The following is a 15589-nucleotide window of genomic DNA, read 5'->3' as shown; positions in this document are numbered from 1 at the left end:
GTTCCAGTCTTTGTCCTTTCATTGGCAGAAACAGCAACTGCTGGCCAATCACACACAGCACACAGCAATGGGGCAGTACCCCTCCTTGCAGCTCTCGAGCTCTTCTCCTTGGTAAAGGATCCTCTTGAGTCCAGAAGTAATCTAAAGTTTGGGGGTTTAAGGTCTACTACTTATACCCCATTTTGACTTTTTTCTCTTTGTGCAAGGGACTCTGAGCCCAGTCCAAACTAATTCTGTCCTCTCTGGTGCAGTATGACCTATCCTATGGGGCAGTTAGCCTTTCAATAGTGGAAGATAAAATACACTGTATTTCACTATCAGGGCATGTCACCCACACCAGTACATACTACCTTTTACAAATACTTCACTCTGCCCATGGAGGTACCTTGGGCTAACCAGTGGGGTGCCTTGCATGTAAGAAAATGGAAGGTTAGGGCCTGGTAAGGCAGTGCACTTGCCAGGTCGACCTGGCAGTTTAACACTGCGTGCGCTGACACTACTGTGGTAGGTCTGAGACACATTTACAGGGCTACTCATGTGGGTGGCACAACCAGTGCTGCAAGCTCACTAGTAGCATTTGATTTGCAGGCCCTGGCACACTTAGTGCACTTTACTAGGGACTTACCAGTAAATTAAATCTACCAATCATGAATAACCAATTATAATCATAATTTACACAGAAAGCATATGTATTTTATCACTGATTAGCAGTGGTAAAGTGGCCAGAGTCCTAAATCCAACAAAAATAGGTCAGAAAAAATAGGAGGAAGAAGCAAAAAGATTTGGGATAACCCTGCAAAAGGGCCATTTCCAACAAATCCCATACAACATGAGGATAGAGAGTGGAGGATGAGGGCAAAGAATTCAGTAGTGAATAACTCAAATGAGGAGTTAAAAGTCGGGTCTAGTAACAAGGACATGTTAAAACACCATCTTCTATTACCAGCAATCATAGGGAGCAATTCTGAATTCAATGTCAACAGCAAGTGATCTGTGATCAATGTAGAGATAATGTCTGCATGTATAATGTGTTGTGCTAATGGTTTGGAGACAAACCAATATTAATTTCCAGATTGGGTTAGGTCTGTGGAATACAAAAATGTGAATTCTCATAGTAGTGGGTTACATAATCTCCAGGAGTCAACAAGAGATCGTTAGTCAATAGTTATAGTGAATAGCTTATGCATGGCAGATGGGACAAAGGTTGTTTTAGAGCTCCAATCTATATAGGGATCTAAAACTAAATTGTAGTCGCCACCAAATATTACATACTCTGTGGATATGGACATTAGTTTAGCAGAGATAGCAGGTCAAAACATATTGGTTTAGCTAGGTATATAAATGTTAAACAGAGAAATAGAAATTCCTCATCTGACTCCTGGGAGAGAAGTGTAAAATGAAGATTTTATTGCAAAGAATGATAACTCCATTTCTTTTCGCAGAGGATGAAAAAGCATTTTCCACCCATTGTCGCTTAGGTTTTTCGAACTTCTGAAGCAACCACATGAGTTTCTTGTAAGAATATTATGTCTCCTTTAAGCTTGAATAAATGGATGAGCACTCTTTGCCTTTGCCAAGAGGTAACGTACAGCACCATTTAACAAAGATTAATAGCTATTAAATACAAACTACCTTTACAATAATAAATTGAAAATACAGCATAACACGAAAAAACACTGAGAAAAGAATGTATGATTGTAAGTAAGTAGAAAATGTAATAGAAATATGCAAAAGGACATGACAGACAAAAGGGAAGGAAAAAGAAGCAAAAGAAGAAAGAAAAAGATAGAATCCATATAGAAAGTAAACAAAATGACATGCAGAAAACACAAGCACAAATTGAGGCTGTTCACGCCACATTGGGATGACAACATGACTGACTCATACTCCAGGGCAGGTCGGGAAGGAGAGTAGACCATTTAAATGGACTAGGGATAACTATGACCAGATATGAAAAACACTGCCTAACAAGGACAAAAGAAAGAAAAACATTTTTTATTCAGAATACTATGATCACACAAATTATGTAATAGATGTGACCACAGAACTTTGCTTGGTATTTAAAGAGGATAATCAAGCAGTAGATAGTTGTGCAACTTCCATTTCTTCTTCTCTGCAGTTGTCCAAGAACCGCTATAGTGTAGCAGGATCTTCACAGGTCATAGTCTAACTTTTGTAGGCCGCTTTAAAAAGGCAAGGATGACAGGGTCCAAATCTGGCGTTGAGGTTCCGTGCACTTGTTGCATGTCTAGAATTTTCTTTCTTTTATCTGCCGTAGTCTTGAAAAAAGAGTAGTGTAGCTCCTTGACATGATAACCCAAGTCAATAAAATTGTGAAAAGCAGCTTTAAGCTGATCAGGGTTCTCCGGAAGATCCTTCCGCTACTCCCATATCAGGTGCGACACATTGTAAGGAGCGTCATTTTGAGTCGACTTCACTATGGGAATGCGCTACTGCTGGAAACCCCTAGGTACCTGATTGGGATACTCCAGAGAGTCCAGACGGTGGTGGCTAAACTGGCCCTATCAAGACCACGACGGTCACCCACATCCTTGGCATTTGCGGAGCTGCAATGGCTTTCGGTACCCCAGAGGATTCAATTTAAGTCACTGTGCATCATCTTCAAGGCACTGCATGGGATGGGACCAATACCGCTGCGGTCTAAGTTCAACTGGTATAATCCCACCCGGAGCCTTCGGTCTTCCTCGACCAATCTGGTGAACATACCCAAGATTAAGAAATTTAAATCTGATGGAAGAGCCTTTAGCTATGCGGAAGCACGCCTCTGGAATAGTCTGTCAGTTGAGCTAAGACAGATGCAGGATCTGATGAAGTTCAGGGGCAAATTTAAAACTTGGCTATTCCCTAGAGTACAGGCCTAGCCTAGCAACCATTGAGCCCGAAAGTATGATGACAGAGTATTTGTACCGCAGCACCAGGATGCCCGTAGGGTTACAGCGCGCTTAATAAGTCTGAAATACAATACAATACAATACGATATTCAACCTTTTAGTTTAACTTCTTGTAATACTTTCAATAAATCAAAATACATCAAAAAGTCGAGAATGACACCTCGCGGTTTTTGAGAGGAAGATGCAGTACATGAACTGTGACCTAGTCTCTGTGATTGTTGGATATTCAATACTGGTATTTCAGGAAGACCAAGAACTTTTGGGAGAAACAATTCAAAGGAGGAGATTGGATTGGATCCTTCTAAACCCTCTGCCAAGCCATTAATACGAAGATTATTTGATCTTTGACTTGCTTTTTAATTTCCATTTGCAAAGGAGGAAGCAATAAACTGAAATGATTCCTTCTTTTTTTACATTTATGTAACTCTGTTATCTATAGTTGACCATTTGCCATCAAGGTTTTAAATGCATATATGTGTTTCTTCCACATATGGTTTGAGAGCTCCTATTTCTTCTAGGAGTAGTTCCATTGATATAGGAGGAGGAGATTTAGCAGGCGAGGTAGGGTCTTTCTTAACCCTTTTGTTTGAGGAAAGTGCTGAAGAACCAATCAATTGAGAAGTATGCTTGGCAGTTGAAAGTGGAATATTTGACATTGTTGCTGAAGAAGGAGATTAGTTGCCCTGCTCTGAGTCTCAAATATTGTCCTGTAATATAAAGAATGGGTTAGAGTCCAGCGAAATGTGAGTCTTAGTTTGTGATGTTGGGGAAGTGGAATTGCATATGAAAGACTTTGTTTCCCCATCAACGCAAATGAAGGGTAAGAATAACTCCCTAGATGAACAGGGAATATCTGTACAAAGCAAGTTTTTATGAGGGAGTTAATGTCATTCAAATTGAAACTGCAGTATGTAAGTATAGTTTCAAATATCAAGTTCCATCATCAACACTTGTAAGAATCAGGAGTCTCAATGTGCAGAGAAGAACTGAATTAGATAAGGTGAGCACATGAAGTTGTCAATAAAAGTCAATGCTGCATAGCATAGAAATTAAGTGTTTCAAAAGGGCGAAATTTTCAGCAAAGTACAGTATTTCATGAGCTGAATGAATAATTTAAGACACAACTTAGCAGCATTAAGCATCTCCTTATAATCATAAACTTCGTCATGCATTTTATGCAATACAAATAAAACTGGAAGTAGGGCTGCATAGGAATTTATTTACCCTGCGCAGTCCTGGAATGTAGAGAAGGCTGTTATTCTTGTAATCTGAGTCATTTGCACACTGCTATGCACAGCCTTCAGCTCTGAGGAGGTAATTGTTTTGCTGCTGGCACCTTTTGTGGAAGGGTATACTGTATATTTGAGGAACGCCACCAGAATAGGCTGATGAAGCAAGCATTGCGTGTATAAGTCAATTTAATTCTCGTAATTTGTTGCATGTTGAGAAAACCACAAACTCCATTTGCTGGCAAATAGCAAATGGTGGGCATGATTCCTGTCAGGAAAATGCTGAGCGTTAACATAAAAAAGTTTAGTGCTTTCCACTTACCATGGCTGCAAAACGAGTGCAATCCGAGGTCAGGGAACATTTCTGCAGCAGGCACTCCCATAATTAAACTTGCAGGGAAGTGTTGTCCGAAAGGAGGTGAGTGTTCCTTCCAAACCACCATGGAGCTGCACTATCCGGTGGCCATCCGTGTTGGCGTCAAGCCACCCCCTGTGTGGGCTTGATTGACATTTAGAAATGTATAGTAGCGCAGATGAAATTGCATATGCTGAATATTTCAACTGTGTCCTTTGACTTTTTAGTTACTTTCAGGATACCTGCACAGAAAATGTGCTGTTTTGTCTCTATATATTGCCTAATACTATTGTGCTTGCCATACCTGTTTGGAGCACCTTACATGTTTGATGCAGTATGAATAATTGGAATATGGAGTGTCCTTCTAGGACTGCATTTTAAACTTAAAACATTATAGGGAATGTATTGGAAAACTGTGCCATACAAACGTGAAGGTTAGCCCATTGTTTCAAACCTTTCTTGGGGAAGAACCCCCTTGGAAGTTGGGTTTGTTGTTGAAATTCATCTGCCACTTTCAACAGCTTCCACTGGAATATCTTTCAAAGATTAATGAATGTTATGTGAAATATGATTGAGAAGGTAATTGACATTTACAGAGAAATCCTTATGCAGGACAGTAAGAAGATATCACAATGCATCTTCAAGTAGCAATGCGGTGTGAAACCACTGTGAGGCAAATATAGATGTATTAACCTCAGTGCTTAACAATTGCAGTAGGCTAACCAATGCTCAAATGATGTGAACAAAAGTACAATTAAAAACAAAGTGCAATTCTGCCCTTAAATAACCCTTACCTAAGGTGTGGGGGCGTTCATCAGGAGCTATACTGATTCCCTTCTGTAATTGCTGCTGTAATGGCAATCAGTGCACAATAATAATAATAAATTGATGAAGTGGTCACCAAAACTCATAAGGAAATCCACTTAGGACCCACAAAAGTCTGGTCTCACTTCTCTACTCAAGGTGTTCCTGGCAAGGGGTTCAGGGTGCACACCATATTATGGCCCCTAATAGTCTGTAACTCACCGGGATCGAGTACCTCACCTTAAATAATGGCTATTTGAGGGCAGAAACATGTTGACCAATATAGAGAACATTGTCCGGGTTTGGTAAATCCCTACCTGAGTATTCACTTATGGGTTGTTAGAAATTGGGTTTCTGGTTGGCAGAGGTATGCACCCTGTCCAAGCAGGAACCACAATCCTAGGGTAAACTAGATAAATACTAAAAGATAATCTATGCACACCCTCTGGTAGCTTGGCACAGAGCAGTCAGACTTATCTAAATAGGCAATGTATAAAGTATTTGTGCAATACACAGCAACACTATGAAAACAAGATAACAAAAAGACTCCACGCCAGGTTAGAAAAATAGACAATAACTTTATTAATAAAACAAGATCAAAATGACAAACATCCAATAAGTAGAACCAAAGTTATGGATTTTTAAAAATATTTTAAAATATTGGGCATTAGTCTTAAAGCACCAACTGGGGATATTTGGTCGCGCTTGACTGGGGCAAATCCAAATGTTAAGGCAGACCGTGATGGAGCGCAAGTCGGATACAGGGACCAGCCTTTGCCCACTGAAACAGTACCTTTGGATGGGGTCTGTGATGACATTGAAATGAGGAGCAGGGAGGCAATGCATTGTCGTCGATCTGAGGGATTCATTGGTGATGTGTCTTTGTCGAGCTGCGCACTCTGGTGAAGCTTAGTCGTCAAGCAGCACTGAAGATGGGCTATGCATTGTTGTTGAGCTGTGCACTTAGGGAAAACTTTGGCACTGAGCAGCACTGAAGACGGGGGATGTGTTCTCTGTGGTTGAACTGGGTCAGTTCCGAATGACGATGACGCATCACCACCAATGCGTAGAGAGTTGCAATACAGAAAACCTCACTTCCAAGGCCCAGGTCTAGGTTGGCAGAGTCCAGGCGCTCTTGCAGGGTTGTATGAAGTCTTTGATATCAGTGAGACTTCAGAACAAGGGTAAGCCACCATGCTCTTGGAGTCACTCTGGGTTCAAGTGAGATGGGTCCAGTCCTTTTTCCTCAGCAGGACAGAGGGTAGAATGCAGCAGAGCAACACAGTACCCAGGAAAGCAGCTCTTTCAGAGCAGCAGTCCAGCATAGTGGCAGTCCTAGTAGCAGCACAGCAGTCCCTCCTCCTGGGAGAGTTCTTCATAGGTTCAGTAGTTTCTCCTTTGCTGGGGTCAAAGACCCAGTCTTTTTACCCATTTGTGCCTTAGAAGTGGGGGTGACTTCAGAGAAGGATCTTTGAAGTGCACCGAGGTCCTTTCTTCCCAGCCCTGGCCCAATGCCATCAGTAGGGGATAATAAACCCTTTGTGTGGGGACAGGGCCCTAACTGGCTTATCCTGCGCAGGATAAGCCATTAGAATGTAGATGAGTAATCAGTCCCTCCTAACCTTCCTGTTTGTGGCTGTCTCGAGTGAATGTGCAAAGTGTAGCTGTCCCCCACCCCAGACATGTCTTGGAGACAGGCTGCAGGCACACAGAGCTGTAAGAGCAGAGAAATGTCCACTTTCTAAAAGTGGCATTTCTAAAATAGTATTGGCAATTTCAACTTTACCAGCAAAAATGATTTTTTATTACCATTCTGAAGATATAAAACATGGGACAGCTACTCCTTTGTAATCAGAAATTACAGCTTAAAAGTAAAAACCAGTGTCACAAATATGCTTAACAATAGACCATTTTGCCACTGAATAACACTACAATCATTTGGAACCCATTAAAATCCTATAAACCTGGCTTTAGGTCCTTCTAAGAGACTATTTGCATCTAAACCCTCCAATTGAACATTTGATTCAAACTCCTAACTACTTCTGTAAAATGATATTAAAATTGTTCTGGTTTTCACCAATAGTGCTACATAGTGTGGTATGAAAGATGAGATTTACCCTTACGGTTCCTAAGAAGGACTAGGGGAAGATTAGTCTTTCCCTGTGAAAAATGTTTTTATATTCCTGCAGAATGTTGACCAATTGAACCATATTTGCAACTACACCCCCCAAAAAATAGGGAGGAGTATATATTTACTTCCTACTTTCCTCACATAGAGCCCAGCTTTAGAACATGGCCAGATGCTCCTGTAGTGTCACATTCATCAAGGAATGGCGACTGTCCCTGTACCTACATCATTCTCCTCAGTCTGCCGGAATCCAGCAGACCAAGGGAGAATGATGTAAGTACATGGACAGATGCCGCTTTCGCATCTGACAATGTTTCAAAGAACTCACCCATTTTGGGCTGTCATCTTCATTGAAGGATGGTAGGAAGTCCCCTTTTCACCTCCACTTTAGAGGTGCTATTTTAGTTTAGGTGGAATTATTTCTCTCTACCTTCATTAGCCCTGATGAATTCCAGAGAGCTTTAATGGTCAGAAAAATAGATGTGAGAGTCATAGTACCCAGAAACATCCCCCTTTATTGTTTAATCATATCTAGGGTACCTACCAATAAAGGAAAATCACATAGGTTTTCCCTAATATATATTTATCGGGAACCCTGTAATTATCCAGGAATTATAATGTATCAAGAATTTATCAAGAATTAAGATTAATCAAGAATGTATCATGCCCATAAAGTAGAGTCTGCCCTGGTAGTACCGTCGTGCCAGGTTGGAATGAGGAAGCCTATGATGAAGCATGTCACATTACGTGGTGAGGTTTCCTCAGTCAGAAAAACTGGATCTGTTATTTCAACCTGGGATACTAACTACAGAATACTAATTTATTCTGTATTCATCTTTTGTGCCCTGTGTCTATTAGGTTTAGATGTGCTACATTTTTGGAGGATGCAGTGTGTGCATTATTTTCCTTCCCTCTTGATGTCTGATTTTATATTATGAGATGGAGTGCACAGGTGCCCTATGAGAGAGGAAGGTGTTGCTGTGCCATCCATTCATGTATATTACTTGGCATGCTACTTGAAATACTGGAGTACAACGTATTCATTAGTTCTACATGTCAAACATGAGCATGCAATCCTCCTCTCAAAGTCTATTTTAAGCTGCATTTGCGACTGACGATGTGGATATAATCGATATAACCTGTCCAGCTTAGTGGCAACTAGCACGCCACTTCGTTGTTGAAATTCCATACTTTCTGCTCTTGCCCATTGCCATCAATCTAATATTACCTCCCACAATGGAGAAGGCTGCTATAAAACTGTTAATTATGATAGGTAATACGACACTGGGAGATTTTTTCGAAGGGGGATGCTTTATAGGACTTTATAACTTTAGGTTTAAAGGAGGAAGCACAGCATTGACTATTTTGCTCTACCAAAGACTGCGATCAGCTGCCAGAGCTGCATTTGGTGAGTTCCTCAATCCCCTTACTGAAAAGCTATTACTTTCCACATACAAACTGTGTAGTGACATAGACAAATCTATCTCATTCCAGTACTCAATTGCTTGTGCACCTCGCCTCCCTTTCAGACCCAAGCACCGATGGGAAGAAGCTATGGGACAATACATTTCTGATAAACGCTGTGCTTACTGCTGTGTGCAGGTGAAGGAGATACCATTTAATTATAAACATAACTGATAGACTTTAAATTCCTGCATAGATATTATATGCCTGAAAAAAGGAATACATTTACTATAGGTGGCAATATAAAGTGCAAAAGATGTGACTTTAGATTGTGATGGGAAGATCCTTGCAAAATACCTGCTCCAAAATGTGCATGATTGAGCCACCAAGAAGAGCTTAGTGTTTCTACCATTGTTAACATCACAACTTTGACAATGTTGCCTCAGAATGCACAAGATAGACAGTGCTCATTGCATGCTTGGTAACTTAACTACAGCATCTGACATGGTCAACCCTTCTCTCTTGTGGTCCGAGCTGTTAAACTGGGGAGTCAACCACTCTCTACTCCATCTTATTAAGGTGCTTCAAAAAGACATATGGCTACAGATTAAATTGTCAGACAGGAATTCTCTCTCACTCAAAATCTATGCCCATAATGGTCTCAAACAAGGATGCATATTGGCACCCCTTTTATTTTCCCTTTATATCTCGTATCTTCACAAATATCTGGATCACACAGAACTTCTGCCACCAAAATTAAGGAAACATCTAATAACATATCTAACCTATGTAAATGATTTGGAAATCTTGCAATAACTGCCAGAATCCTTCAAATTCAAATATCAAGACTCCAAAATTAATATGAGGCATTTTCTCTGTGCCAATCAAACAAAATTAATGTACTTTTGAAAATATAATAAAGACATATGGAAAATCGACATGGCACAAATTGACAAAGTAAGAATTTATGAGTATCTCAGTGTGAAAATAGATGATAAATTACAATGAAGTTTGCATATTCAATCAAAGAGACAGGAAGTTGGAATAGTAATTAACAACATCAAAAGGTTTGCAAGAATCTATGGAGGAAGGGCAATTGATCAGTCAATCAAAGTGTTGAATGCAAAAATAACTCCATTACTACTGTTCAGATCACAGATTTTCAATGTAAAACCTATTTCAGTCCTGAACATACGTAAAAGCGATGTAATCCTTCTTTAATGCTCAGCAAGCAATCCCACAAAGTATGCTATGTCTCGTACTGGATATCCCATCATTTCGAGTTCTCCATATGGTAGCAACAAGAAATTATATTTTGTGGTGTAGCAGAACCAATGCAGATTCCAACAAGCGGCTTATTTTATGATGAGCTAAATACTAATATGGATACAAAGAATAGTCTGAAAATCTCAACATTAAATGTCTCACTGGAGGCAAAAACACTTCCCCAGCTAAATATTCTTAGTGATACGCCCAAGGGCATTAATAAGAGACAAATAAACACCTTTCTATTGGCCAGCAGCCGGGAGGAAGACTTCAGAGAATCCCTGAAATATAAACATATAGACTTGGTTTTAGATTCCCATACTACAGTGAGACAACCATATATTTCTTCAAATCTTGAAGCTCAGTAAAGAATTTTTGGGGGAGCTTTAGATTAACGTATATCCAATTTCCCAATTTGAAGGATCTTGGAATACATCCTGCCCTGGTTTATCAGCATGTAGGATTGTAGGATATGTGACTATAATGTTTAGTCGGTAGGTCATATTATTTGCCTAGGTCCAAAGCCTTGGTTATTCAGAAGAAGTATCTACAGAAATATTTTAGAGCATCTAGCGTGGCGATTATTCTCTAATGATCAAACAATCTTATACAACTTAAACAAAGTTGGTAGCATAATTTATCCTTCAACATATATTACTGTCTGGTTTTTTATAATCTCATTGTATGTGTATTTTTACAAGGGGTCTGAATAATAGAAGAGGTGGTACATTTTTGTTTTAAATGTTCACAGTAATTCTTTTATTCAGCAATCTTATCAAATGTAATCAATCTTATGTTCATCCTAAACAAGTTAGCAAGAGTTGGTTGTATAATCCACTAGTTGATGTAAACAATAGTTTGCTTTCATATTTGTATTGAATCTGAGTTTTTACAATGGGATATTAGGATTTTCTTGGTTTTAGGATTTATTGTAACCAGTGATTTATACAATAAAGTTATTACTACTAGTACACTTTGGATGCAAGCAAAGAATGTCGAGTAGTACCCTCTAGCTTGTCCCATCCTCAGTAGTACCCATTAGCTTGTCCCATCCTCAGTAGGTGCTAGGGTTCCTATGCACAGAAAAAGAACAGAACCTGACTCTTAACCCTGAACCTTAGCACCCACATGGGTGTTCCCAAAGCAACCACTGGGTTCTGAATCCACTCAGTAAGTACCATCAAACTCCCTCTCAAAGAGTACAGGCTTGCCTGCATCCTTGAAACATCAGCAGTGTGCTTTGCTGTATTCAAACAGTGCATAGGCTGCTCTCCTTTGAAGCTTCAAGTGAGGCTCTGCAGCAGATTTCCTACTGTACCGCACAGGGGAGGTAATTCCAGCTAGTGATGAAGAAATGACCCAGCAACAGTGAATTGGGATTCATGGTGGCTTTTTATGAGCTGGTGCCAGGAGTCAGAAATTCTAGCCAGAAGCCACTACGTAATGGATTGTACATGGGATACAACTGGACACCAACTGCTCTGCCATGGTGCAGGTAAATAGAAAAGCAAACTATGTAGTAGTAATCAATATTGTTCTATAGTTAAACACATCATTCAATGAAGGTGCAGCAGACAATTATAATTTTGTGGGAGGCACTAAGAAAATAATTACCAGCACCCCAAGTATTAGATACGCTGAGTGTATGATTGATTTCCATAGCTCCCTAAGGCAAGTTGTACTTGTTTGTAACAAATGTGCACAAATGTACATGTCTCACAATGTAGAGACTTGGTGTCTGGTCATAGAAAGTGTGACAGGGTCTTAGTCCAATTGGTATCTTTTTTTTGCACTATTGGACCAATTACAAAGCATTATTTGGGGCAACATTCTTTTGACATCATATTACGAGTGCAGATTTGATCATCTTTGTGTGTATTTGTTATGTTTCAGTTTTTGTGCTGGGGATGAGCTGCACTGACATTTTTATGTGGTTGTATTTTGTGCTGCATTATTGCACTGCACTGTTGTGCTGTACAGTAAGTGTCTTTTGTTCTGCGTTGACTTTTTTCTGTTGCCTGTTATGTTTAGTTGTGCTATGTGGCATTGTATTATGTTGTTGTGTTAGGTTATCATTTACTTTAGAAGGTCAAAAAGGCTTCTATAGTTCCAGCCAAAAGCAACAAATTCCTTTAAAGTTCCGTGACAAACATCCACGTACCTCTGTTTAAGGTGGTACTGTACCATTGCTCAGGCTCTTTTACCACAAGTTAACCCAAAAATGTTGTGTAGACAGGTCTTCAATTAGCTTTTTGTTGAAATAACAACGGAAGATACAGAAAACAACAATGACAGAATATGACACTAACACAGTACAACTATAACACAATAGCAATATAGCAAAATAACACACATTATTGTGACAACAAACTGACAAAAGTAGCTGAAAACAAAAAATACAGCAAAATTGTTTTATGTGTTGTTTTGTTGTGTTGTCTCTTATTTAGTCATGATATATGTAGTGTGTTTCATATTTGTGCTGTTGTGTTGTACTTACCTAAGGAGGCTTTCAACCGCCATCTCTCTTCATCCACTGGTCTTTTGTTGTGCCATTCACAGTTTGCTTCCGCCCACTACAGCATACATCGTGGGGCAATGTGTTAGCCTACTTCAACTGCTGGTTAGCTCCACTTTGAGTGAATGCACTTTGTTTTTTCAGAATGAGCACATCCACACACAAGGTAGTTTAATTCAGCACCATTGTTTTTGTTTTCATTTTATAATTACTTTAGTGTTGCATTTTCTGTTTAGAGCCTGAGGTAAAACATGACCTTTCTACCAGATGTGAATACAGGCCACAGCCCACACTTTCTCAATTCCTGTCTGCTGCCAGTGCTGTTGTAAATTCCTTTTGAAGTGCCCTTTGTTTATCTGACAGCTGGTATGTCCCAGCATAATAGATTGCATCCATTCCAAACTGTTCTGTATTAAGTTATTCTCTTTTCACTATGCATACAGTACACAAACTGAAAGCCTCAATATTATAAATGTGAATTTATAAGCAGATAATTCTTCACAACACATTTATTCTGGACTCAATTACACCACGTGTTCTTTAATAAACTTTGCCAGGAAGAAAAACCTTTATCATGTATCATTTGCAGCACTCATATTACATTTTGTATTTCGTTCTTTGCTTGTTTTTTCTTTTTTTCTGCCCTATTCCGCCTTTGTTTAATTCCTTCTTTTTGCTCTCTATCATACTTGTTTCTTTCCTTCTTTCTTTCCTCACTTATTGCTTTCATTCCTTTCTTTCATCTTTCTTTACTTTTTTCTGTTTCTTTCCTTCTTTCTTTCTTTCCTTCTTTCTTTTTTCTTTCTTTTCCACTTTTTCATCTTTCTCTCTGTTTCATCTTTTTTCTTTCTTCTATCTTTCCTTCCTACTTTTTCATCTTTCCTTTCTTTTGCTATTTCCTTTTTTCTGTTTCCTTTGTTCTTTCCATCTTTCCTTCTATCTTCCTTCTTTCTTTCTATCATCCATTCTTCTTTTCCTGCCATCATTCTTTCCACCTTTCTGTTTTCCTTCCTCCTTTCTTTCCTTCCTTACTTCTTTCCTCCTTTTCCTTTTTCTTCTTGCTTTTTTCATGCTTCCTTCTTTCTTGCTTTCTTTCGTTATTCTTGCTTTCTTCTTTTCTTTCATGCTTTCTCTTTCTTTCCTTCTTTCTTCGTTCTTTCCATCTTTACTTTTGTGTCCTACTTTTTTCATATTTTTCTTCCCTCTTTATTTCCTTTCATTTTTCATTCTGGTCTTTTGTCTTTTTTATTTTCTTCCCTGTATTCTATCCGTTCTTCCTTATTTTGGCCTTTTGACCCTTTCATTCTTTCTTCCTTTTCCTCTTTCTTTCTTTTTTTCTTCTTTCTTTCCTAACCATTCCTTTCCTGATTTCTTCTTTCTTGCCTTCTTTCTTACTTTGTTCCTTGCTGTCTTTCCTTTTTCCCCAAAGCCAAGAATCTGGCAGGCAATGACCGAATTATAGACTTTTTTAGGCCTGTGTTAGTGAAGATCTTTTGATTTTACTAAAATGTGCATGGCATAGTTACTTTTAGGGGTTTTCAGCCACACTTCATCCATTTGTCTGTGGTTGTCTCATTAACATTTTTCTCTAAGGGGCAATGTGTCAGCCAACTTCAGCAACTGGCTGACTTCACTATGAGTTAAGGCATGCTTCCCTTTCACATTGAGCACATCCACACACAAAATAGTTCCCTTCATGGAGTACTACTGTGATTCTCAGAGGCTTCTCCAACAATAAAGTTTTGTAAAAACGAGAGTTGCCAAAGGTTTGTCCTATAACGCCAGACCTATTGGCTTTTCCACTGCTTGTTTTGGTATTGAGGTGTCTAAAGTTCATAAATATAATCCAGAGAGTCTCCAAGTTAGAGCATGAACTTTAGACAGCCGAAGTCAGAAAGAAAAAAGGCAATCCTTGATCACTACTTCTGACTTGTGCTGTCTGCATTTCATGCATTCATTTGGAGAAATTCTGATATGTATCTATGAAATTTAGACTCTTTGGGGCAGATTTATCAACACTTTGAGCCTCTATAAATTCATGCAAAGGGACACAAAGCAAAGTGTTGATAAAGTATTTAGTTTCCAGCACAAAATGGAAAGTACCCTTAAAGTAATGCAAATTGCACTTTTTGCTGTTTGTAATCAAGGGGGCTTCCCATCAGCGGTACACAGGTATTTACTCTCTGCGGCCCATGGTTTTTGACACAAAGCCCTATCTACTAAAGTTTTTAGACACGACTTTGTGCAAAAAAGTTATACCTTCGTGAGACAGGTGCTACTAGGAGAAATCCTGTAATTTCTCCTAACATTTCACACATTGCTTGTGTGCTGCACTGAACAGAGTGAATCCAATGTGTGAAAAATATAAAGGTTTGTCTAGACATAATATTTGGTAATAGAAATGGGGTGTGGTGGGTCTAGGCATCCTTTTTGAGCACCAGCACTGGGGAAGAGAGCCCAAGCACTGTATTTTAATAGATGAGGCTCTGGGTTGCTATTGCCCCTAGTGCAATGCAGCTCAGTGCAAAGCAGCATCTTTTTTTGCTTCATTAAGTTAAATCTGCACCCTCAAACACAATAAATCAGGAGCTGGGCTCTGCGCTGAATAAGCACAGATCTTAATGATACGTCTGGGGAGAACTGATAAGTTGAGAGAAGACAATAAGTTTGCACTAGCGGCCAGCAGGGATCGGGGGTGGTGAGGCACGGGAGGGGATGTAAAAAAAGTAATTAATAAAACCACTTACCGTATCGATGTGTCCCGCATCTCTCCTCCGTTGGACTCTGCTGAACCAGGAAGCACACTTCCAGGCTCCCCCTACTGATCACAACACTGCAAAGCAGCGTTGTGATTGGTCTGAGCGCCGTGGCTCAGCACTCAGACAGGAGCTGGGGGCTTGGGCATGTTATCCACGCAGGCTGTAAAGTAGCCTGCATGGAGAACATGTAAGGAGAGCATGACGGTTTGGCCGGCCT

The 15589-nt window shown here is 39.6% G+C and overlaps 1 protein-coding gene across 1 annotated transcript in view; it reads left to right on the top strand.

Annotated features, from left to right (window-relative positions):
* The window catches only part of DNAH11 (dynein axonemal heavy chain 11), a 3642058-nt gene that overhangs the window by 1936650 nt on the left and 1689819 nt on the right, over nucleotides 1-15589 (top strand). The window lies entirely within an intron of this gene.

This window comes from Lissotriton helveticus, chromosome 10 (assembly GCF_964261635.1).
Source record: "Lissotriton helveticus chromosome 10, aLisHel1.1, whole genome shotgun sequence".
Lineage (NCBI taxonomy): Eukaryota > Metazoa > Chordata > Amphibia > Caudata > Salamandridae > Lissotriton > Lissotriton helveticus.
Note: the sequence above shows the minus strand (reverse complement) of the source record. Positions and strands in the feature narration are given on the sequence as shown.